The sequence below is a fragment of the Elgaria multicarinata genome, chromosome 19 (genome assembly GCF_023053635.1).
Source record: "Elgaria multicarinata webbii isolate HBS135686 ecotype San Diego chromosome 19, rElgMul1.1.pri, whole genome shotgun sequence".
In the NCBI taxonomy this organism is placed as follows: Eukaryota; Metazoa; Chordata; class Lepidosauria; order Squamata; family Anguidae; genus Elgaria; species Elgaria multicarinata.
The window spans coordinates 15,188,147-15,211,975 of NC_086189.1; the positions used below are offsets into that span (position 1 = coordinate 15,188,147).

At 47.0% G+C, this 23,829-nt stretch overlaps 1 protein-coding gene across 2 annotated transcripts in view; it reads right to left on the reverse strand.

Moving 5' to 3' along the window:
* PBX3 (PBX homeobox 3) overlaps positions 1–23,829 on the reverse strand; it is a 226,918-nt gene that overhangs the window by 142,200 nt on the left and 60,889 nt on the right. The window lies entirely within an intron of this gene.

Here is a 23,829-nt window from a genome sequence, read left to right on the forward strand (position 1 = left end):
TAACTGGTGTGATGAAGAGGAAATTTCACCAGGTTCTCCATATATACAAATGACACCTGCTGAAATTCCCTTTTCAATACAACTGTTAAAGATACGGGAGCCCTGTCCTCCTTTTCATAGGGTCACCCTATGCATGCATACAAATGATACTTGCTGAAATTCCCTTTTCTATACAACTAAGAACATCAGAAGTGCTGTGCTGGATCAGACCGAGGGTCCATCTAGTCCAGCACTCTGTTCACACAGTGGCCAACTTGGGACGAACAAGCAGGACATGGTGCAACAGCACCCTCCCACCCATGTTCCCCAGCAACTGGTGCGCACAGGCTTCCTGCCTCGGATACTGGAGATTGCACACAACCATCAGGGCTAGTAGCCATGGATAGCCTTTGCCTCCGGGAATTGATCCAACCCCCTTTTAAAGCCATCCAAATGGGTGGCCATCACGACATCTTGTGGTAGCGAGTTCCATAATTTAACTACGCGCTGTGTGAAGAAGTACTGTTAAAGATACAGGAGCTCCTTTTCATAGGGTCACCCTAATGTACAGTTTCCCAGGATACCTGCCAAGCCTCGGCTCAACCCGATTGCCGGGCATTGGCTCACACAAAAAACACCCCGGCAGCAGCGTTGCATGCTGGGAGCTTCTTTCAGTCCACGCCATGCGCAGGGCGCCAAAGAGGCCATTATCTCTCGCTAAACATAACTATGTTAAAATTTCACCTGAGAGAATGATAATGTGCTCTCGGCAGCCAGTGATCCGGGACGGTCACACATTCAAACAGAAATGGTGCTCAACGTACTACACTTCCTTACGGTTCAGCGCCTGGTACAGCTCTAGAGGGATTTTCACATGGCCGACCTTAAGAAAAGTTCAGCCTTTGATCAAGGTTTAGAGCTCAGGGGAGCAGGCCTAGTGACAGGGAAGGGTTTTCCATTTTCTGTGCCATAAGGTGCCCGTGTTGATCTCCTTAAAGCTCCAGAGTTTTCTTCCAAGCCTGGATTACGCTCGGCAATTAAGGTAATGAACTAGCTGAGGTAACAAGGCATAATGAACTCTTTTGTCCTTTGAATTCTTATCAACTTCCCTCTTTCACCATGAGGGAAATCTTTGCATTCCAGGCCAAACAGGCCGCGTACAGCTTACAGCAACATGTCAGGATATATATATATATATATATATATATATATATATATATATATATATATTGCTTTTTCTTTTAAAGGAAAAAAAAGAAGAAGGGGAAAAAAAAGATTACTTCCATTATGCCTTCATGGTTTGACGTTTTTAATTTTAAACACCTGTAATATTTAAGCGCACCAAAATACCCACACTTGGCGAACGCCGGCGTACGTTCGCGTAATATTTTGACACCTCGCGCGTTATTATTTTAATGCCTGAAAAGATAAAGTGATGGATCCACTGGAAATACATCAAAATAGGTGTGTGGGCACACACACACACACCCCGCCGCATCTCACTTTTTAGTTCCGAAAGAGTGGATCCCTACAACATTAAAAAAAAAATAATAATAATCGTGCCAAAGCGTGCCGGAGACGCAGCCACGAGCTCAGTTGAGGAGGATCAAGGAGCCGCGCAGAGAAAGAACAAGGAACCCAGGAAGGAAGCGTTGTGTATTGACTGCAACCCACCAAGAACGGCTTCTGGACAATCACCATCCATTTCGAGGCCAGGTAGTTCTGGAAAAATGCATACACCAGCGCTCAGTGGGTCACACCGACTTGCTGTCTGTCCGCAACACAACTTCGCCATCAAATCATTACCATGCACCTTCTAGAAGAGGGCTTGCTGCAAGACCAACGTATAAAAAAAGGCCCCCACCGTGGTTTTATTTACTTATTTAGAAGCAGCTGGCCTACTATTTATTCCGTTTTCCTTTCCTCCCCACCTTTTTTTTTTTTTTGCATGCTATAAACCTTTTTTCCTGCGCTTTGCAGAATCCGCTGCACTCTGATCTTTCATCTTAACACATTCCCAGCCCCAAATTTCACTTCAATCTCACCTCATCTCTCCATACTACATTAACCCCTGGCAATTGCCTTCCAAATGACCCCATTAAGCTGTAATTGCCTCAGCAGGCCTGCACTTTCGCTTGTAATTCTGTACCTCTCATCTCCCAGACGTTCTCTCAGCATCATTTCATGTTCTGGCTCCCTTCACCGAACTCAGCTTATGACCTCGCTGCACCGTGGCCGAAATGACTACTAAAAGCATCACGGAGACGGAATTCCATTACTTATTTTTTTAAAAGTTCTCCCGTGCCCCTAATGTAATATTCTTTGGGGACCGTTGTCAAGGATACCAAGCACCAGCCATTAAGACCTTTTGTTTCCCCAAAGCATTTTGTCTTTTATTAATAAATAAATAAATAAAATAAAGATAAAGCATCCCGAAAACACAGCCTCCGCGTATTCTGTTGGAGAAGGATACAGAAGAGGAGTCACACACAGGGAAAAAAAGGGGGGGGAAGGACACTCCTGTCACCAGGCTACTTTTGGGAGGAGGAAGAATAAGAATGAGAAGGAGGAGGAGGATTTTCACAAGGGCATCTCTCTGCAATTCATTGAACATCTTTCACCATTGTGCCTGCAACGAACAGACTGTCTAAGATCTAAGCAGGCCACAGATGCAACGTGATGGTGATGGAGAGATAAAACAGCAAGAACTTAACCGGCCATATTCTCTTGCCAAAGAAAGTGAAGTCCCCAACAGGGACTGCGACAAACAGGCACAAGGAAACCCACAAACTGCAAATCCTTCTGAACATGTGAAGAAGGCGTCTTCTATGCCAGTCGCCGACGCAGAACCACTCCAGAAACAAATTTGGGGTCGAGAACGAACCAGGACCGGATCCGATGGGGGAAGTCATCCTTTCATTTTACGACCACGGCACCGAAATACCGAAGAGCCGCGTTGGTATTGAAGAGCATCACGGCGATTGCATGGATTGATGGAGGAGGGGTCTATCGGTGGCTTTTCATGGCTGGTTGGACCCTCCGGGCTGAGAAGCAGCACAACCTTGGATGAGTGCAGATCCACGAGGGGTTTCAGCAGAGGTCGACATACCCTGCTCTGAAAACCTCACGTTGGATTATGACAATGTGTTCTGGATGGGGGCTGCCTTTGAAGACGGTCCAGAAACTGCAGCCGGGCCAAAACAGGGCAAGTCAAAGAGTAAACCTTGCGTCACTCTCCAGATGTGCACTCCAGATGTGTTGGACAGATGTGTCAGTCCCAGCCGGGCCAATCAAATAAACCAAATGAAAAACAACAACGAGGTGTGGTCACACATGAAGAAAAAAAAACCAACTCAAGAAATTGCTGCGAAGTGGGCAAGCTTGGAAAAATAGGCTGCACCTGAGCCTGAAGGCGAAACCAGATGTACAATCGGATTCCACCCATGGTAGTCCAGAGGTGCTCTGCTCTGCTGTTATCTCCCATCCCAGGTCGGATATAACAGCAGGGGTTGCCTTCAGGGACGGCCACATGAGAGAAGGCCTTCTCTGCAGTGGCCCCACGCCTTTAGAACAAGCTTCCATCAGAGGGCCTCCATGCTTCATTATTGAAGGCTTTCAAGAAGGCCTGGAAAACGTATTATTTCCCCTCTGCCTTCTCTTGAGATGATTGCTGTTCTTGTTATTGCTGCTGCTGGTTTTATCGCTGGCTTTTATTGCTATTTTATCGTGTTCACGTTTCTATCGCTTTTAATGTTTTAACCGGTCTTTTATGTATTTTTATTGCTGTACGCCACCTTGGGGTGCGGTGGGGTGGGGTTCTGCTCTGAAAGGTGGCCAAGAAATATTTTAAATAAAACAAAGACATACATTCCTGCAGGGGTGGGGCTTGTAGGTCAAGTCCCACCCACCCTGGGCAGATTTAAAGGCCGGACGGCGGAGCCTGGCAGGCAAGATTGGACGCACTGGCTGAAGATTTTGGCCCACTGATGCTACTGAAGGAAGAAGAGGATTGAGATGCCTACTGGAAAATATCTCCCTCCCTCCCTCCCTCTTGGGCAATGGTCCAGCAACACTCAAAAAAGAGGTTGAGTCTCCATTTTGCCCATCGTATTCTAGAGGGCCAGCAAAGAGCTCTCCAGCACAGGAATTCCTGCAAAACGCATTGCCCTTTAGGTGGCTAGAACCCAACATCTCAGGTCTTCAGCTGGTATGTGCCTGCGTTTTTAATATCATGTTGTCCTGAAGGCTGTGGCGGAGATCAGTCATTTTGGAGTTTAAGAGCTTAACAGGGAAGAGAGCGTTGTCACACTGCTCCAGTCCTGGCTGCTTGTTTCTTTCCCACCCACAAGGTTTTACATTTTTAATTCACCTTTTGTTGTTGTTTTGATTTTGGTTTTTATGTCTGTTAAATGTCATTTTTGCGTGGGTGTGGCCTCTTTTATCCCCCAAGCCATTTAACGGCTTGGAGATTATGAATCCCTGGGGGACACCGAAGGCGTTTTGCACAAGGCGAAACTGAACGTAAGCTGCTCTTAGACCACCAGGCAGAGGGGGACCCCCGTCTCGAATGGATTTTCAGAGTGCCTTTTCACAGCCCCAGATACTGGCAGGCCCCAAAGTGGAGGAAATAGCCCAAAGGACCTACATGCGGGTTTTTTTCCCATCTTAAGACTTGACATTTGCTGCATGGCTGAGTGGCTATTTGGACCCTCATCTCTCCAGCGCCAGCTCAGCACGCCATCCGAACTACCACACAGGCCTTGACAGCACAACAGGACTGGAGAGGATTTCACATCAGAAGCGAATCTCTGAGGACTTGTTTCAACAGTGCAGGCTGGCGGCTCCTGTTTCAGGGGGGTGGTAAATCTGCTCTGGGTGTTCAGCCAGAACTTTAAAAGAGCCATCCAAGGCGCTGAACCCATTTTGGAGATAGGGACCAGAACTCTGGATAGCGCCTTCCGAATTCTGGGGAGTTCTGAGTCATACCCAGAGCGGATCTACCGCCCCACTGAAAGAGGAGCCACCAGCATCCACTGCTCGATGCTATTCGCCATATTTCACACACCGTTTCGGTTTGGGCCTTCTTCTGACATGGGCGCTTTCTCGGGAGCAAGGGAAGACCACGCAGCGAACACACTATCCATTCTGCTAGAGAAGGGAGCTCTACGGCATAACATTTGTACATTCTCAGTCATCATCATAGTTAATTGGTAGTAGTAGTAGTAGTAGTAGTAGTAGTAGTAGTAGTAGTAGTACAGAAAAAAGAAACTTCTGACATGAACCTACCCGTACACTGCGCTCAACATCTAAGGTCCTCCTCCGAGTGCCTACTCCGAGGGATGCTCGGAGGATGGCAACAAGGGAGAGGGCCTTTTCAGTGGTGGCCCCCCCAATTATGGAATGATCTCCCCAATGAGGCTCGCCTGGGGCCAACATTGTTATCTTTTCAGCGCCAGGTCAAGACTTTTCTCTTCTCCCAGGCATTTAACAGCATTTAACAACGCTAAATTAGTTTGTTTTTTAACAGAGACCAGAACTGTTGTTTTTAAATGGATACTGTTTACGTTTTTGATGGTTTTAAATTTTGTATACTTTTTTTAATGTTCACTGTTTTTAACTTTTGTAAACTGCCCAGTGAGCTTCGGCTATGGGACGGTATATAAATGAAATAAATAAATAAATATTCCAGAATGTAAAGCACAGTGGGTTGAAAGATGGAAATTCTACTCCCTGCTGCAATCCATGGGACGCACCGACTTCGTGCAACAAAGTACGGCAGAGTATTTTTCTTGCTCTGCTTACGGCTTCCACCACTAAACAACAGGAACCATTTCCAATATGCAGAGCTGAAGAACTAGCCATGTAATCCGCCGAGCGCTTGCCAGAGAAGCGAGGGAAAGGGGCAGCTGTAGGAAAGAGAGGGAATCTTGCATGCATATAATCCTTCTGAAAACTGATGCTGTGTCAACATGAATGTGTTTTACAGTAAAATGGAGTGTCATAGCCAAAGTGGATTCAATGTTTCTCTGCAGGCTAGTGCAGCGGCAGCGGGCTACAATTGAGTGAAGTTGTCATACACACTGATGTTTGGTTTCAATAAGACAGCCCCAGCGTATCAGCCTAGGAGAACCTTGGGGAAGACTCAAATGCAACATATCCCCCCTTGAAAGGCACACACACACACACCTTTCCAACCAAACTGGAGCTTTTCCTCTCCCATTGCCCAAACTTTTGGAAGCAGGGATGGAGCAATCAAAGCGCAAAACAGGTTTTGGAGACGTAATCAGATTTAAATGGGCACCTGAAAGGCTAACAAATCTATTCTGTTATTAGCCTCGTGCAAGAGGACTCTGGCACACAAATGCTGATGCCACAATCAATTTGCTGGTCTTTAAAGTGGCACAAGACGGTTGTTTTTGAGTTCAGTGGGACACACTCAAGTAAATACTGTGACTTCAGCGCGGTGCATATTCATATTTTTGTGAACCGCCCAGAGAGCTTCGGCTATCAATCAATCAATAAAAATAAAATAAATCCATCTACTATCCCTGATGGTTGTGTGCTACCTCCAGTATTCGAGGCAGGAAGCCTGTGTGCACCAGCTGCTGGGGAACATGGGCGGGAGGGTGCTGTTGCACCATGTCCTGCTGGCCGATGGCTGGTTGGCCACTGTGCGAACAGAGTGCTGGAGTAGATGGACCCTTGGTCTGATCCAGCAGGGCCCTTCTGATGTCCTTAGGCTCTTATGAATTGCAACTGCTTTTCAAGTGGATAAGAAATGTGTCCACTCTTTGCATATGAAAAAAATGAAATGCACACACACAGAGAGAGACCTGGAAGCACGTTGCTGAGCCCATGTGTGCCGTGAGGCTGTCAGGTACAGACCCTCAGAGGAATCCATGGGCAGAGAGTCAGAGGAAATCTTTAACTGGCGAGAATTATCTGTTTATCTCGAAGAGTTCCCCATCTGTGGAAACATTTCTGTGGGACCCTTGAAGCGCCAGCTGCAGGGATGGGCGCCGTTCACGCATCACACAGCTCCACTGTTCTGTGACTTCCCCATTTAACTAGGACAGACACAGGACGGTTCCGCCGGGGGGATTGTGGAACAGCCCCACAGCTGCTCGTCACGTTTACGGGGAGACGTTCGGTCGTGACAGATTGGCAGGCCAAGAGGACCCCCAGCCTCCTACCCGGAGCGGACAGTTCCAGGCTCGCTGGAGAATTGGCAGGCCCTGGCGACCCAGTGGCTGTGCGGCTTTACGGATCACCCCCTGCTCGATTCAGCTCTTGGAAGAGATCGAGCAAGGAACAAGGATGGAGCAGACGCCTTTGCAAATGGTGCTCAATTTCCACCACAAGATAGGAAGCAAATCCAAAGGAGTAAAGGTCACGTCTAGTAGAGGTGCCAACGTTCCTTACCTTGGAGCTGGCGCCGAGGGTAGGCGTGGTTGGACAGCTGCCAAGGGGCCGCTTCCCAGCAGGGGCCCATGACAAGAAGCCCTTGCTTGTTCACCTGCCTCTCGCTCTCGACCAGACAATGGTGGTGGTGAAAAGGAGGAGCAGGAGACGCCATGGCCTCCTGGCTCCCTGCCTGTCAAGTGGGAGTGTCGTGTTTCTCAAAACCTCCTACCTTCTTGGGGGACAATAACGAGGCCTGCTAAATAATCCACAAAGCTTTACTCAAGCAATAAAACATCCCTTCCCACCTGAAGAGAGTCTAATCTCTTGGAACTTTCCCCCTAGGCAAAAGTATGCAAACTAAGCGAGACAATTGTCCTTTCAAGAAGAACAGAAAGCCTTTTCCCAAGATGCATTAACTTCAGAGAGACTAGTTCTGAGGCAGCTTCTGATGAGATGTGAGCCGGGCGGACTTCCTCTCACCTTTCTTTCGCTCCACCCGTTTTAGTCGGCGGCATACCCTAGGATCAACTAACCTGTCCGTGCTCTCTCCTTCGGAAGAATGTTGGCTTCCTACCGACTTTGTGTGATTTGCCCTTGACGAGAAAAGCTCTAGAGAGGGTTCACTCCCAGCTGGTGAAGAGCCCTTGAGAGCTTCCTCCCCCACTGGTACAGGCTGGCCTGTGTCTGGTGCCAACTCCTCTACTTCAGAGTCTGATTCTGACTGATCACCTGAAACACCTTCTTCCAACCCAGGAGGAGCAAGGCTAGACGTGACAGGGAGCCATGATGGGAAAGAGGAAGAGGAGGAGGAGGAAGAGCAGCTGGTAACAACAGTGGTGAGAAGGTTGACTCACTAAGTGAGGAGGCCCATTGAGGGTGTCTTGCCCAAGGGTCTTCCAAAAATTGGACCCAGCACTGCCTTACCTGAATTTCAGCATCCCCAGAGGTGTCCTACTAGGTGCGTGAACTGGAAGCTCTACTAGATCAGTCCTCCCCAACCTGATGATCTCCAGATTCTAGGAGCTGTAGTCCAACATCTCTGAAAGGAACCAGGTTGGGGAAGGCTTTAATAGTCCAAAGCAGGGATGTCCGTTACTGGGAAATCCGGTTCTGTTTTGGCTCCAAGGAGTTCTGGTGGTGTGTACAGCTTTATTTGGGACTACGGGCTGAGCGGCAGGCTATTCCCCAAACTCCGGGAACATTTCTGTGCATTTTTATTGGGAGGATGGAAGTTCGGCACATTGCGCAAATTACTGCCGAATTTGCGCAAATTCGGCCGCCATTGTTCGGAAAGGCTCAGAAAGACGGGCAAATTGCTCAGAAATTTGTACAAACGGCAGGACCTTCCTTCACTCCCCAAATGCACAAAATCCCCACAAGCTGTCCTGATTCACTGCAGATCAAGTCAGGCACCACAAACAGGAACCAAAACGAAGTCCGACGGGGCTGAGCCTAGGAAAACCCATCGAAATTCACCTCCCAAATGTATTTCTGCAACCTCCCTAATCGAAAAACACACCACCCCATGCCAGGGCTTTGTGAAAGACCTTCATCAAAGATGCCAGTTGACATAACCTGAATGAAAAGCCTGGTTTCTTGCCATCTCAGCTCGACTCCAGCATTTCATAGAATCATAGAATAATAGAGTTGGAAGGGGCCTTTAAGGCCATTGAGTCCAACCCCCTGCTCAATGCAGGAATCCACCCTAAAGCATCCCTGACAGATGGCTGTCCAGCTGCCTCTTGACTGCCTCTAGGGTGGGAGAGCCCACAACCTCCCTAGGTCATTGGTTGTCTGGAAGGCCTCTAGTGTGGGAGAGCCCACCACCTCCCTAGGTCACTGGTTCCATTGTCGTACTGCTCTAACAGTCAGGAAGTTTTTCCTGATGTCCAGCTGGAATCTGGCTTCCTTTAACTTGAGCCCGTTATTCCGTGTCCTGCACTCTGGGAGGATCGAGAAGAGATCCTGGCCCTCCTCTGTGGGACAACCTTTTAAGTCTTTGAAGAGTGCTCTCATGTCTCCCCTCAGTCTTCTCTTCTCCAGGCTAAACATGCCCAGTTCTTTCAGTCTCTCTTCATAGGGCTTTGTTTCCAACTTTTTTGTACACTGTTACCTTTCACTCTTAACATCCACCTGGACTGGGACACTCCGAGCCAGGGGGAGAGGAAGAACATTGATATCTCCTAGTCAAGTTGGCAAGTATTTTATAAAAGTCACATTTTTTAAAAAAAACATGTATAAAAAGAAAACCCGTCGTTTGGTCCAGGGGTATTTCAACCCAGTGTTCAGAGGAGGGCAACCAGGATGATCAGGGGTCTGGAAACAAAACCCTAGGAAGAGAGACTGAAAGAACTGGGCATGTTGCGCCTGGAGAAGATAAGATTGAGGGGAGACATGAGAGCACTCTTCAAATCCTTGAAAGGTTGCCCCACAGAGGAGGGCCAGGATCTCTTCTCCATCATTCCAGAGTGCAGGACATGGAATAACGGGCTCAAGTGACAGGAAGCCAGATTCCGGCTGGATATCAGGAAAAACTTCCTGACTGTTAGAGCAGTACGACAATGGAACCAGTGACCTAGGGAGGTGGTGGGCTCTCCCACACTAGAGGCCTTCCAGACAACCATCTGTCAGGGATGCTTTAGGGTGGATCCCTGCATTGAGCAGGGGGTTGGACTCAATGGCCTTATAGGCCCCTTCCAACTCTACTATTCTATGGTTCTAAGAACATACAATTTAAATTTCTCTGGGTGCATGTGTGCAGGGAGTGGGCCTTGCTTCCTTTTATCTATTTGTAGCAAGCCTGAGATGGGGCTGAAAGCATCACTGGCATATGAGTCAAGTTTTTGTTTGTTGTTTCATCATCATCATCATCTTCATCATCATCTGTTATAGTTCAATAGGAGCAGGGCCAAACCTTTAGAAACGTTCACTTGAAACTTGCACATATCCCCCTGTTGCCTCTGAACTATTCATGTACGCACAGGTCTGTTGTTGTTTTGCAGGGTGCCATACAAAGCCAGCTGTCAAACCCTAGAAATTTCATTCACCTAGTCCCCTATATGCTGGCAGAGTTGTGGGTATTCCACCAGCCAAAGAGGTACAGCCCTGAAGGTTGTGTGTGCTACCTCCAGTATCCGAGGCAGTAAGCCTGTGTGCACCAGTTGCTGGGGAACATGGGTGGGAGGGTGCTGTTGCACCGTGTCCTGCTTTGTGGGTCCCTTATTGACAGCTGGTTGGGTGAACAGAGTGTGGGACTAGATGGACCCTTGGTCTGATCCAGCACGGCTCTTATGAGAGCACAATCAAAACGGTACGGGTTAGAAGTAGGGGGCAAAGCAGGTCTGTGGGACTACTCAGAAAACAGGTAGAGTCGCACAGAAGGCCATTTCCCCTTCCCCACCCTTCCATAGGTGAAATGATACAAAACAGAAGCTGACGATAAATTTTTCCTTTCAGTTTTAATCAGGCTTCCTGTTGTACAAGCGCAGCAGACAGTGACGCGAAACGCTGCCTCCCAACTTCGGTTCACCTTTGCCGTTCCACCGGGGACGCCGTGTCAAGATTGCTCAGCTTTTTTGATGAGTGCTGCGTGGGTAACTAATGTGTAAATGCAGATACGTATAGAAAGCAGTTTTGACAGTGATGTATTGCAACTGGCTCCAGATGTCGGCACGAGACGCTCGGCCAGGCACCTGGGGCCCGGCTGCAGAGGCACCGCCATGGCACCAAAACGGTCTTCAACTCCATCACAAGGTTTTAACGCGCCAATTATAACCTGATTAACGAACCGCCGTCGCTCTGGCTTCAGCTGCCCCTCTTGCCACGGCAATTGCAACGCACTTTCCGCGTGCCGTGCCATAATTTTATGGGGGAGGACGTTTGCTCTAAATCTGAGCAGCGTGAGAAATTCGTGACAGTTCACTTTTGACCAGCATTTATTTTATTTTATTTTATTTATTTATTGCATTTATATCTCGCCTTTTTCCCTCCAAGGAACCCAAGGCGGCGTACATAATCTTCCTCTCCATTTTATCCTCACAACAACAACCCTGTGAGGTGGGTTGGGCTGAGAGGCTGTGACTGGCCCAAAGTCACCCAGAGGGTTTCCATGGCTGAGTGGGGGACTAGAACCCAGATCTCCCGACTCCTAGTCCAACACTGTAGCCTCTACACCACACTTCACCCAGACCAGACTCAAAAGCAAGTCCGTACATTTCCAAGCCAGCAATGGGAATCACGGGTCAAAAAACCCCAATGCATTTGACAGCAGACATACTTTTGAATGTGAAGCTAACAAAACATTCTTCAAATACTTAAGAGGTTGTCACACAGAGGCAGGCCAGGATCTCGTCTCGATCCTCCCAGAGTGCAGGACACGGAATAACGGGCTCAAGTTAAAGGAAGCCAGATTCCGGCTGGACATCAGGAAAAACATCCTGAATGTTAGAGCAGTACAACAATGGAACCAGTGACCTAGGGAGGTTGTGGGCTCTCCCACACTAGAGGCCTTCAAGAAGCAGCTGGACAACCATCTGTCAGGGATGCTTTAAGGTGGATTCCTGCATTGAACAGGGGGTTGGACTGGATGACCTTGTAGGCCCCTTCCGTTCTATAACGCCCAGGCCCCCATCCTCCCGAGAGGGAAGCAACTTTTGCTCGGCTGGGGAAAACCAGCGCCTTGAACCATGCTTCCAGCTACAGAAGTGTTATGGGGGCGGGAATATGTATTAAAACAATAAGAGTCTAATTAGCTTGGTAGCAGTCTGACTCACATCCCTATTGATGCTAATGAGCTGCGGGGAAAGCAGGGCCAAAGAAACCCCGAGCAAGAAAAGGCAGCATTTAACCTACAAACCTAATAAAGTTGCACTTTTGTGCAGAGACGGGTTTGCAGCTCGGCTTTGGCATCAGCGTTTGGTCTTGAGGGATTGCGTTCCCCCTCAAACAACCTGTCTGCCTCCCTTCTCTTCTGATGCAAAACTCCCAGCTCCAATCAAAACACCTCTCAAGGGACTGCAAGACGTGACTTCGCGGGGGGTGGGTTGTTTTGTTTTTTGATACCCGGCGTTATCTCATTGATCAAGATAGTGGCTGAAAGCAAAGCTGCTGCTTAGCCTAGAACAAAGAAGCAGACCTGCGTGTCGCTGGGTTTCCTCTATCGCATCAAAAGGGGCAAAGAGACATTTTAGCAGAAAAGCCGGCGGGGCGGAGGATTGGAAACATGGAACCGTTCTCTGCCAGGCCTCCGGGGCCCGTGCCTCTCGCCAGGTCGTCGCATACGGAGAACCCTGGTTTTATATAGCGACATTGCAAATAACAGGAGCAACAATGGACTGTGCTCTACTCCGAGGAACGTACAGGCTATCAGCTGCGGGGAGGCCAAAGCAGAAAGGTGGTGAAGACGAGGTGGAGGCACAAGGACGGAGGCGTGAATGGGAGAAAAATGCAGCGAAATTTTCTTAGGATTGATGACACTCAAAGGGGGCTTTGAGGAAGCTGAGGTTAGGTTGGGGAGGGGGGAGAGGTGGCATCACACGGTGTCCAGGAAAGACGTTCCAGTTTGGGACACACTCTCCAGGTGGGCTTACCTGGGGCCTACCTGGCTGTCTTTTCAGCACCAGGGAAAGGTGGTTGTACAGTTTCCCCAGGCTTCGGTGTTTAACCTCTTCAATTTAGATCCTGCACAGCAAGGGTTGAGAATAGCATATCCAGGGGGCAGATCCAGTCCTCTGAGATTCCCCAGGTAGCCCCACCTCTTTCTCCTGGCCCCACCCTTTTTCTCCAAACACCAATTGTTCGGCGGTTTTCCAGTTCTTGTGCAGTTTTTTCCCCCCCTCCATTCTAAATGGTTGAAATGCACAGCTAAGGGCAGTAGGACCTCTAAGCTAAAATATGCTGCTGTTTTCGGTTTTCCTAATTTGGCTCCTCCCCTTCTGCTGCCATGGGCACATGGCCCCAGAAGGCACCCCTGAAATGCAATTTGGACCTGAAAGAGGTTCAACAGCCCCTCCGACGCAGCTTTGAACGGCCATTTATTGCTTTTCACAATCATGTTTTTAAACTATTATTGGCTTGTATTCCTGTTTTTAACAACGTAAAGTGGAATTTTACCGTGAAGGATGGCCTAGCATTCAAAATGCTTCACTTAGCAATATGTAATTAGCCTGGGTTTGTTTTTGTATGTCTTTGTGGTTTAAAATTGCATGTTTCTGTGATTTAAAATTTTCGTATATTGTTTTTAAGTGTATTTATTTATTTATTTATTACGTTTCTATACCGCCCAATAGCTGGAGCTCTCTGGGCGGTTCACAAAAATTAAAAACATTCAAAGTATGGAAACCACACAGAGAGCCTTGCTATGGGGTGATATATCCTATGGAAACCATCCAGAGAGCCTTGCTATAGGGTGATATAGAAATGTAATTAATAATAATAATAATAATAATAATAATAATAATAATAATAATAATAATACATCCTCAGAGGCATTTGGCCCAAGATGTCATTTCATGCTACAATTCTGGATACAAAGATAGGTGTATTTCATCTATCACCCCCCAAAAAATATATTTCTAGATTTGAATTTAAAAACAGATATACTAGTAACATTTTATTGCTAGCACAGGATGTGCTATTGAACCTCACCAGACAGACAACACATGAAAAGCCATTAAGCATCCAGTTACCTTTACTAATCACTCACAATGCAAGCACCTAGCTAGCCCACAAAAAAACACCCATTTATTTATTTCAAAAAATATAAATGCTGCCTGATTGATTACACGTATGGAACCCACACATAGGACATGGGTGTAATAGCAACCTCCCACCCATGTTCCACAGCAACTGGTGCACACAGGCTTACTGCCTCTGATACTGGAGGTAGCATAGAGCCATCAGGACTAGTAGCCACTGATAGCCTTTTCCTCCATCAAAAGGCCAACTTTGATGGCATTCTCTGTTTGAAGGACTGTCTGTTCCAAGTTCTATTTTGGGCTGCATTAATAGAAGTATAGCTTCCAGATCGCATGAGGTACTGGTTCCTGTCTATGTGGCCCTGGTTAGGCCTCATCTAGAGTATTGCATCCAGTTCTGGGCTCCACAATTCAAGAAGGATGCAGACAAGCTGGAGCGTGTTCAGAGGAGGGCAACCAGGATGATCAGGGGTCTGGAAACAAAGCCCTATGAAGAGAGACTGAAAGAACTGGGCCTGTTTAGCCTGGAGAAGAGAAGATGGAGGGGAGACATGATAGCACTCTTCAAATACTTGAAAGGTTGTCACACAGAGGAGGGCCAAGATCTCTTCTCGATCCTCCCGGAGTGCAGGACACGGAATAACGGGCTCAAGTTAAAGGAAGCCAGATTCCGGCTGGACATCAGGAAAAACTTCCTGACTGTTAGAGCAGTATGACAATGGAACCAGTTACCTAGGGAGGTTGTGGGCTCTCCCACCCTAGATGCCTTCAAGAGGCAGCTGGACCACCATCTGTCAGGGATGCTTTAAGGTGGATTCCTGCATTGAGCAGGGGGTTGGACTCAATGGCCTCATAAGCCCCTTGCAACTCTACTATTCTACTATTCTATTCTAAATCTGGTTTAAAGATAAAGAGACATCAGAAGGAAAAGCTGGGTCTTGGTGTTGCCCCTCATCAGCACCTGGACAGCAGATTGAGCAGGCAGCTACACTAGCCTTCCACATTATGGTGAGATGTATTGCATCGCTATTTAGAATCACAGAGTAGTAGAGTTGGAAGGGGCCTAAAAGGCCATCGAGTCCAACCCCTTGCTCAATGCAGGAATCAAGTCATTGTTTCAAAACTTGCATCTATACCTATAAGCATGTGCAAACTTTATGGAAACCAGTGTCGTCGTCGTCTTCTTCTTCTTCTTCTTCTTCTTCTTCTTCTTCTTCTTCTTCTTCATCTACTACTACTACTACTACTATTAATAAGTAGCCACCGTATTAAGTCCAGCTTGATAGAAGCATTGTGGACTGGCGGAGGGATGCATTTCCACCACCACCACCCAAAAATGGGCATCTATTTTAAGCAACTTGTACCCTTTCCTTGATCCCTGGCTCCCGGTGACAAAAGAAACAACATTTAAACAGGCTATGCAGAAAACACTTCCAAGTATTCAAGGGGAGGAGGCCAGGAAGGCATAAAAATGAACATGGGGAAGCACGTTTACGGGCAAAGTTGGTGAGAGAGGAGCCCTAACTGTGGAACGGCCTCATAGGTGAGCCAAGTGAGGCAGAAACATCAAGATCATTCAAGAAACAATTAGATACCATCATGTGGGGGATGGGGGGGATGGGAGCACTTAAAAGGGAATGCACCCTGATGTTTCAATGGGCTTTTACTCAACGGAGAACTACAATTCTTACAGCCTCGCACGCATTTCCCGGGCTCGTTTCTGCAGCTGGGCAGTGAGATGTGAAGAACCTTCATGGGTTACTAATGTTCTAAAAGGCAAACAGCCCCAGTGACAGCAAAACTGGGGCGGGGGGTGGAGGAGGACAAGGCAAGAAGGCTCCCAGCTCAACCGCCGTCGGCAAGCGGACGGCGATTCGCCCCTTTTCCAGGCGATATCCAGGCGAATCGGGTCCAAGACGAGCGCTTGCTTCGTAAGCGGAGCGCTGAATTCTTTCTAGCGGACAGTTGTTATCTGGGCAGATGTGCGGTGACCCACCAGGAGAACAAACATGACCTCCCCCCCAAACGCAGGAGGGCTGGCTTGCCGTATTTTGAATTTCCATCTAAAGCAGCCTGGTGCTCTCCAGATGTGTTGGGAGGTGCCATCCCATCGCATCTGGAAGGCTTCTGTTGGAACAGGCTGATCTACAGCGTCCACAGCTGCCACAAGGCCATGAAGCACCTACTCCCACCCACGACTAATTGCTGGTGTGAGGAGACCCACTATGGTCGAAGTAAAAGCAGTTGAAACACCCACAGGGGTGTTTTCATCAGGCAGCCTGCTGCTGTATGAGGAGAGAGAGAAATGCCAGGTAACCCTAACAAAGCTAAGGATATCCTAGGTATGGAACTAGGCTCCAGGGCTGAACCTTAGCTCAGATTAAGCCCTCTATGATCCTCTTTAGCAAGGGTGGGAAGAAAGTTGAATGGCATCTATTGCCAGTGTGGTGTAGTGGTTAGAGTGTTGGACTGGGACTCAGAAGAACTGGGTTCCAGTCCCCGCATGGACATGAAGCTCACTGGGTGGCAATGACTAACCTACCTCACAGGGTTGTTGCGAAGGCAACATAGGAAGGAGGGAGACCATGCCTGCTATCATAGGCTCCTTGGAGGAAAGATGGGACATAAATGTAGCAAATAAGCAGATGCTAATAGATTGGGTGATTGGGTAGATTGAGTGATCAACAAAGATTTCTGTCGCTCAATTCTTTTAACAAAACTAATAAATAAATCCTGGGCTCTGAATTCTTTAAATAAGAACGTAAGAAGAGCCCTGCTGGATCAAACCAAGGATTCTGTTTACATAGTGGCCAACCGGCTGCCCACAGGAAGCCCAGAATCTGGACAGGGGTGTAACGGCACCCTCCTGCCCATGTTCCCCAGCAACGAGCGTACAAAAGCATATTGCTTCTGATACTGGAGGTAGCATAGGTCTTTTGCACCAGGCTCTGGTTGGTGGATCTCTGGTTTGCAGCAAGCAGAAAGGAAAACACAAGGAAGTGGTTGTGAAAGAGACAGAGAAGAACACCAAGGAAATGTTGAGGACACAGAAGTAGCTCAGTCCTCCTCGCCAATGGATTTGCACCTCTCAGGCTCACTAGTGAAATATGGTGCTCACACGGCCATTCAAGTGCCACCACCGATTTTTCAATCACACCGAGGTCACCAAAGAGATGCCAGGTCACCACAGGGGTTAACACTTTCTCCGCAGCAAACTCTAACATCGTCTTCTACCAATTGCCCCGCTCCATCTGAGGCCTTAGCTAGACCTAAGGTTTATTCCGGGATCGTCCCCGGGGTCATCCCTGTTCATGTCAATGACACACAGGATATCCCGGGAGCAGGCAGGGCGGGATAAACCTTAGGTCTAGCTAAGGCCTGAGATTCCACCATCTGTTCTGGGAGAAAGCCCAGGTGAAGAGACTCAGTAACTGAGACTTGAATTAATTTCAGCACCATGGACAGCAGTCCTGGAGCTAGAGTACTGGTGAGTTACCCCAGCACTGAGCTGGGTGCAACTGGAAGGGATTTGGAAGCTAGGTTCATGCTACACGCTAACCAGTGTGAACTGTTGTTGAATCATGGGTTATCGTGTTGTCTGAACGCAGCGTGTTTTCTGCAGGGTGGGTTATTGTGTGGCCTAAATGCAGTGCTTTTTCCCCAGGGCTCATACTCCATATTCAGGTTTATTTTAGGGACCTTAGGGTACTTTCAGGTCAAAAAAGGGGACCAAAATCAGGACATCATCAAAACTATGGTAACCTAAAGTCCCTAAAACTATGGAAACAACAAAAATGTCACTCAAAAGAATGTTGTTGTTGTTTTTTTTTTAAAAAAACAACCTCTACCACTAAGCTGTTTAAGGTCAAACCCCCAAAAAATTCTTTTAAAATTCTTTTCAATGCATATTAACTCTTCAAGTTCCATTTTTAGCTTGTCTTTTAACTTTAACTCAACTTTTAAGTTCATCAATTATTTTAGCCATATGAAACGGCCAAAAATAAGGGTTTTTTTTGAATAATTTATGTATTTTTTTATGATTTTCAGCATAATTTTTAGGCAAGTTGCGGCAATTCAGGCTCCATGTTATGTAAAAAATTACATAAATTATTCCCCCAAAAATCCCATTTTTAGGGACTTTAGGGACCTAGGATTAAAAAAAGGGGGACTTTTAGGGGCTTTGTTTCAGTTTAGGGAGTTTTAGGGACTTCAGGGACCAAGTATGAGCCCTGTATGCAGTGTGTCTTGTTAACCACCCTGAACAACCCAACAACAAATCATGGGTTGTCAAGGTGGCTTGTCGGAGAAAAACAAGCCACCCCACCGAAAAAGTCCTGGGTTCAGACAACACGTTCAGCAAACAAACCCATGGTTCAACGACAACCCACACTCAACCACTGAGTGTGGGTTAGCACGTTCACAGCCCCACCAAAATCAGATCCACCAGCCTCCACTGGGAAGAGCAATGTGGGACAGTTCACTTAAAAACGAGGACCAAATGAAATTCTCCCCCAATCCCAACTTCTTCCTGCACGGTCAAGTGTAGAAATGGCTCTTGGCTCACCAGTTATTGGTCCGCGCACCAAGTTTTCCCCATGCAGTACTGTGCGCAGAGAAATTTTTAACACTGAGCATGACTCAAGACCTTTTGATACACATCAGATTCAGGTCCGGATTCTTCCTCATCCCCTCCCTCCCACCCAGACTCAAAGATGCGTTCCGCCCATCTCGAAAGCTTCCTTACCGACAGAGTTGATCTAATAAAGAGATTTTCTCAGAACCATTTTTGGATCCGATGGCAGGAATTGCGGCAATTGCTCTAGTAACAAATCAAAGCTGAAAGTTCAAAGCAAGCCAGGGCAGGCGCGCTAAAGGAAACGTATTTGGGGAGGACAGGCGCGCGTGCTACAAAAGCCACGCGCGCTTGATGCAAATGGAGGCGAGAAATAATCACACCTCGCATCTTGGAGCACAGGCATTAAAAAGAAGGGTGCTGTTTAAAATGTAATCTCTGGCACATGTGAGCACTGCCTCCCATGTGATGGAGTGAGTGGTTGCTATGGTAATGCTCTTTACCGAAGAGCGGTCTAAAGAAGCCCATAAAAGCCATTTACCGATTAGCATGTAAAAAGTGCACGAAACCCACCGTGCGTGCTGGCTGCAGGCACTCCCGGCCATTGAGTGCTCCAAGGCAGCACATAGCCTGACTTTTTTCTGCTGCTGTGGACACGCCTGTCTTGCAAGGCGGCCAGACTTTGGAAGCAAGTTCCAGTTCATCAGAATGAGAGCTTCAGAGAACTATTAAGCGGCATAGAAATTCTGGCCCGCTTGCATTGGCTGCCTATACGTTTCCGAGCCCAATTCAAGGGGCTGGTTTTAACCTATAAAGCCCTACATGGCTTGGGACCGCAACACCTGATGGAACGCCTCTCTCGACATGAACTTACCCGTACACTGCGCTCAACATCTAAGGTCCTCCTCCGAGTGTCTACTCCGAGGGAAGCTCGGAGGATGGCAACAAGGGAGAGGGCCTTTTCGGTGGTGCCCCCCCCCCCAATTATGGAATGATCTCCCCAATGAGGCTCACCTGGTGGCAACACTGTTATCTTTCAGGCGCCAGGTCAAGACTTTTCTCCTCTCCCAGGCATTTAACAGAATTTAACAATGCTAAGTTTGTTCATTTGTTAACGGACCCCAGAACTGTTGGTTTTAAATGGATACCATTTTTTTTAATACTATTAATGTTTTTGATGGTTTAAAATTTTGTATTCTTTTTGATGTTCACTGTTTTTACCTTTTGTAAACTGCCCAGAGAGCTTCAGCTATGGGGAGGTATATAAAAGATATATATATATATATATATATATATATATATATATATATGTAATAAATAAATACCTAATTAAGAATGGCTGTGTTCAGAAGACACCTTAAACCATGGCTTTAACCATGGTGAATGAAGCAAAAAAACATCCCTTATTCACCGTGGTTAAAGGCGTGGTTTAAGGTGTCTTCTGAACACAGCCAACATCTGGCGAGACCTGGTGAATCAGATCAAAAGTCGTTCTAGTCCAAGGTGCTGTTCCCAGTGGGCAGACAGATGTCCAAGTGGGAAAGCCACAAGCAGGACCTGAGTGCAACAGCACTCTCCCACCCATGTTCCCCAGCAAATGGCATACATAGGCAGGCTGCCTTGGATCCTGGAAGGAGCATATAGCCAGCATGATTTGTAGAAATGGATAGCCTTTATCTCCATTTCATAGAATCATAGAATAGCAGAGTTGGAAGGGGCCTACAAGGCCATCGAGTCCAACCCCCGGCTCCATGCAGGAATCCACCCTAAAGCATCCCTGACAGATGGCTGTCCAGCTGCCTCTTGAAGGCCTCTAGTGTGGGAGAGCCCATGACCTCCCTAGGTCATTGGTTCCATTGTCGTACTGCTCTAACAGTCAGGACGTTTTTCCTGATATCCAGCCGGAATCTGGCTTCCTGTCACTTGAGCCCGTTATTCCGTGTCCTGCACTCTGGGAGGATTGAGAAGAGATCCTGGCCCTCCTCTGTGTGACAACCTTTTAAATATTTGAAGAGTGCTCTCATGTCTCCCCTCAATCTTCTCTTCTCCAGGCTAAACATGCCCAGTTCTTTCACTCTTTTCATAGGGCTTTGTTTCCAGTCCCCTGATCATCCTGGTTGCCCTCCTCTGAACTGAGCAAGGCAACCATACCCTGTTGGGGGCCTAGAAAAACCTCATGACTGTTTTTCTCTTTGTTGGGTGTAGCGACCCTAGAACGTCAGAACTAACCCTAATGACAAAAATGTAAAGAGCTGTACACGGCGGAAGAAATGCCTGGAGCCCTTCGCACGCTGCGTTGTAAAACTGCCTTGCTTTCTCGGAAAGCGAAAACCATGAGCGCAAATTCAGGCGTGGCAAATTGGATGATTCTATGTGCCAACTCCAAAAGGAAGCAGAGCTGGAAATCCCTGGCTGCTGCCAAGCAGATTTGAAATCTTCCACGGCTCTGGACCACAATACCTGACGGAGTGCCTCTCCCAGCTTGAACACCCTCGTATACTATGCTCAACATCTAAGGTCCTCCTCTGGTTGCCTACTCCAGGGGCAGCCCAAAAGAGGCTCACAAGGGAGAGGACCTTCTCAGTGGTGGCCACCCCAATTATGGAATGATCTCCCCAATGAGGTCCACCTGGCACCAACATTGTTCTCTTTTCGGTGCCAGGTCAGGACTTTTCTCTTTCCCCAGGCACTTAGCAGCATGTACTGAGTTTTGTGCTACCTCCAATATCCGACGCAGAAAGCCTGTGTGCACCAGCTGCTGGGGAACATGGGCGGGAGGGTTCTACTGCACCATGTCCTGCTTGTAGGTCGACAGCTGGTTGGCCACTGTGTGAACAGAGCATTGGACTAGATGGACCCTCGGTCTGATCCAGTGTGGTTTATTTTGTTTCTTTTTTAAAAAATGTACTTTTAATGTGTTTTCCTTCTGGTTTCATTCTTATTTTATTTGTCCATTGCTCCGAACTTCTGAACAGGATATAAATATTGTCAATCAATCACTCAATCAATCAAAGAAATATATTTTCTGCTTTTCTGGAAATTGCAGGACTTCTGCCTTTTGCATCAATTATGGGGGGAGAGGAAGAGATCACATTCCAGTATAAATACCATTCGCCACAAATATATGATCACATCCCCAGAGCTGAATGCAGCACATAGCTTCAATGAAATCCAGTATCGATGTTTTGAGGAAGAGAGAGAAGCTGAAAAGACTCAGCCATCACACCTGGTGTCAACCACACTCCGTTTCTCCACTGTGAAGACTCCTTTTCAAAAAAAGCCTTTCTGCTTCTCCTGTACCCAAGATTTCAAGTCGCACCAGACAGGCACAAGGTGAACCGAAACAAAGTTTGCATTCTGCAATCGTCTTCATTTGCAGATATTTGGGAAGGGGGTGGGAATCTTTTCTACTTTTTTTTTTAAAGGGGGGGAAAATGAACACAATTCTTCACTGCACAGTTCAAAAATAACTCCACTATTAATGCAGGCCCCTTTATTTAATCACTGGCTAATTTACTCCTGACAGAAAGTAAATTCCACTATTTTCTGTGAGGCTTTATGAAATTGCCATCATTTTTAATTAATTCTTAATTAAAATATATTACACCACAGCTTCTACCCATCTCTCTTGATATTCTAACATAATCAATTCAAGACCATTTACATATCATTAATTAAAAGCCTTCCCCTCTCATCCTTAAAATCATAATGAGGCTCTTTTCTCATTAGGAGCCTTTAAGGGATAAAACAACAATACAGACAAATACGAATGGAATTTTTTCAAAACCAAACAAAACCAAACACCCTTTCTTCCCTCAAATCTCCCGGAGTGGACATTGACATTGTCAGAAGGTTTAAGAAGCTTCACAGCTTCTTGCAGGAGTTTCGATTTGACGTCATCGCTGTGCATAATTCTCAGCTAGAACAAAACAAGAGGGACCTTTTTGGGGGAGGTGGAATGAAAGCGTGATCCTCTAAATAAGATAGGCAGTCAATATATATATATATATATATATATATATATATATATATATATACAAAGAACATAAAAGTAGAATGCCACAGTTTAAAGAAGGTAAGGTAGTCCAAAGAAAGTAACTCCAGATGATTTCTCTTGTAATATATTATGCTGAATTTTTGTCTTGGAATAACAATCCTTTACTCACCAAAGTCACTGCCTGAATAGAGCTTTGGCTATTGGGCAGTATAAAAATGTAATAAATAAATAAATAGAATAGAATAGTAGAGTTGGAAAGGGCCTATAAGGCCATCGAGTCCAACCCCCTGCTCAGTGCAGGAATCCACCTTAAAGCATCCCTGACAGATGGCTGTACAGCTGCCTCTTGAAGGCCTCTAGTGTGGGAGAGCCCAAGGCCTCCCTAGGTAACTGGTTCCATTGTCGTACTGCTCTAACAGTCAGGAAGTTTTTCCTGATGTCCTGCCGGAATCTGGCTTCCTGTCACTTGAGCCCATTAGTCCGTGTACTGTACTCTGGGAGGATCGAGAAGAGATCCTGGCCCTCCTCTGTGTGACAACCTTTCAAGTATTTGAAGAGTGCTATCATATCTCCCTTCATTCCTCTCCTCCAGGATAAACATGCCCAGTTCTTTCAGTCTCTCTTCATAGGGCTTATTCCGAGACCCCTGATCATCCTCGTTGCCCTCCTCTGAACACGTTCCAGCTTGTCTGCATCCTTGTTGAAGTGTGGTGCCCAGAACTGGACACAATACTCTAGATGAGGCCTAACCAGGGCTGCATAGAGAGGAACCAGTACCTCTCGCGATTTGGAAACTATACTTCTATGAATGCAGCCCAAAATAGCATTTGCTTATTTTGCAGCCACATCACACTGTTGGCTCATATTCAGCTTGTGATCTACAACAATTCCAAGATTCATCTTGTCTGTAGTATTATCTACGGTATTATTATTACTAGGGATGTGCTCCGCTCCGATTAGGAGCGTAGAAGCAGTAGCGGATTGGCCTGCTCCGCCTTACCCAGAGGCGGAGTAGGAGCGGACCGCGGACCCCCTAGAAGCAAGGCGAAGAGAAGCGACCATTTTTCGGAGCTCCGAGTTCAGTCGGAGCGCTCCGGTCGCCATCTTGAAAACATTTCGCCATAGGATTGCATTGCGGCAAATAATCGCGCATAACTACATTGTTTTTGAAGCTATCGTTC